We start from the raw sequence: 2,500 nt of genomic DNA, 5'->3' as shown, positions 1-2,500 counted from the left end.
GCTCGCATTTTAGAGCAAAACTAACAAACAAATCAACTTTTTCGTTATGTCCAAAAGAGTACAGATAATTGTTATTAAATTCCAGTTGACAATGAAAATTCGATTTTTGATTAAACCACCTTTTAAAAATACGCATCCACTTTAAGTAACGCATCCGTAAAAATACCAAACGGTTTAGTGCCCAAGGAAAGAATTTGTAGAGTAACTTCTTCCACTAAGTATGAGCTATTATGACATTCTGTTTTGTCGTTGTCGTTCTCTTTCGCTCTCCTTTCGTTTCTGTTCCTGAGACATAGGTCCTCTAGGCATCATGTAACCTTATCAGAGCTTATAAAGATATCCTAAAAATTGCAATAGTAGGCCGTATTCTCAGTGTACCTAAAAAATGTGCTTAGAAAATGATTTTCGTTGCCCAGGTGCTAGAACTAATTTGAAACTACATAAATCTATAGTTTTGCTTGTTGTCATCTCCAAACACCTGCAGGTTTTCCATTAAGCCTTCGAAAGTTCGTTATACTTGTTAAGAAATTTCCCCATCCGCCATCTTGGCTCACATTTGGAAAGATGGCAGCTTTGCCAAACTGTCTGTTTCATTTCCAGTAATGGAAAAGAAGGTCCTTTAACTACCTTAACAGAGACTTCATTACAAAAACCTTTGAAATGTCATGGCCTTTGGTTAACGCTTGATGGTGAGCAGAGAGAAATTGCAGAGAAAACTTTGAATATAGTGGAAAATATCCAGTCTATCAATCCGCCCACTGACTACTTACAGACCTTACAGTACCACAGGAAATGTTATTCTAAATTTACAAATATTACTCTTAGAAAGCGTGCCCAAGCAAGAGTTACTATCAAGAAAGAAGCTACAAAGGCTGAGAGTGACTACAGTGAGACGGAGATATCTAGTATATGAGTAGGCTTAAGGACGCTCGAAATAAGGAAGTTATAATAAAGCAGTAATAAATATACATTAGAGACACTGTCCATCTTAAGGAGGCTCGAAATAGTTCATAAACATATTCTGTCCTTAGATACAGTTAGGGTAATCATATCAAGACGAAATTTGGCCAGGGTATTAAGCACCCATCGTAGATTTTTCGGATTATATTATTCTCCAAAAAATAAAATGTTACCATGGCAACGATATCAGGCATTTCTTTGAGCCTTAAAATCACCTAATGTTGTCTTTTTTGAAGAAACGGGACGGTGAAATTTTCCCATTCAGTGTTACCAGATAATGATGGAAATACTCTCTAAAATATTTAAAATTCAACAAATTTGTAGGTCAGTTTTTCGGAAAAATCAGTTTTTTTGAAATGCGACTCTAACTGTTTTTCACCTACAATTTTTTTTTTAAATTTGAAAGACAAACGTTTAGAATTAATCTAAGCTGACATGCAAAAATTAAAAGAATTCACCGTCCGGAGGCAGAGATATAAGCGAGTAAGGTTGCAAAATCAGGAAAAATTAGGGGGTTACAAGATCAGCATTTACGGATGCGTCATCCACTCATTCGAGTCCGCGCGTGAGTGGAGCTACAGGCCAACACAAATGGATTTAAGGACGGTGCCTACTATTGTTATTGCGCATGCGATCTGCGCATCTCGAGATACTCGGATTTCCTATCGGGGATGCTTACTAATACAGAGATATTTTTGCGCGGTTTAAAACTATCCTGAGAAAGTAGATCTTAGTAAGTACTCTTGGTATCCAAAAAGAAAATTGGGGGTAACCATGCATTTTTGAGAGATAATTAAGCTTCAATTTGAGAAAGAACGCCATACATTGCTTTGTATTTTAAAGATTTTACAAATATTATTCATGAATTATCTTTGAAACATGCGTGGTTACCCCCAATTTTCTTTTTGGATTTCAATAACACTTGCTAAGATCTACATTTCCTGCATAATCACACACCGGGGCAAAAATATCTTTAATTAGTAGGCACCGTCCTTAAGTGACCATTAAACCGTTTGTGTAGAATTTTCGTAGTTTTCGTGAATAGGAGATGTCTATTTATATATATAGGAATTAGGAGCATGGTGAGCGAAATTAGCGTTATTTGTCTATTTCTGGTCACCCATTTGAATCATGAGCTGACGCGAGCAGATTATATTACGAATTGCGTGTGTGGCTTACGCGCGCGAGCTGAAAACTCTTTCGAGCCTCCTTAAGGAGGCTCGAAAGGGTTTTCAGCTGAACGCGCGCGCGTGCCCACACACGGAATTCGTAAGCTGCTCGCGTCAGCTCGTGATTCAAATGGGTCACAGGAAATAAGCAAATACCGCTAATTTAGCTCTCCTTTCTTCTACTTCCTATAGACATGAATATAAGTAGACATCTCCTATTCATGAAAACTACGAAAATTCTACACAAACGGTTTAATGGTCATTTAAATCCGTTTGTGTTGACCTTCAGCTCAACTCGCGCGTGCACTCGAATGAGCGGGTGACGCATGCGTAAATGCCGATCTTGTAACCCCCTCATTTTTCCTGATTTT

General features: G+C 37.7%; 1 protein-coding gene across 2 annotated transcripts in view; it reads left to right on the top strand.

Moving 5' to 3' along the window:
- The window catches only part of LOC137985235 (fibroblast growth factor receptor-like 1), a 27,473-nt gene that overhangs the window by 17,055 nt on the left and 7,918 nt on the right, over nt 1-2,500 (top strand). The gene's annotated exons all lie outside the window — the stretch shown is intronic.

Source organism: Montipora foliosa, chromosome 14 (genome assembly GCF_036669935.1).
Source record: "Montipora foliosa isolate CH-2021 chromosome 14, ASM3666993v2, whole genome shotgun sequence".
Taxonomy (NCBI): Eukaryota; Metazoa; Cnidaria; class Anthozoa; order Scleractinia; family Acroporidae; genus Montipora; species Montipora foliosa.
The sequence above is the reverse complement of the archived record's forward strand: the minus strand, read 5'-3'. Positions and strand labels throughout refer to the sequence as shown.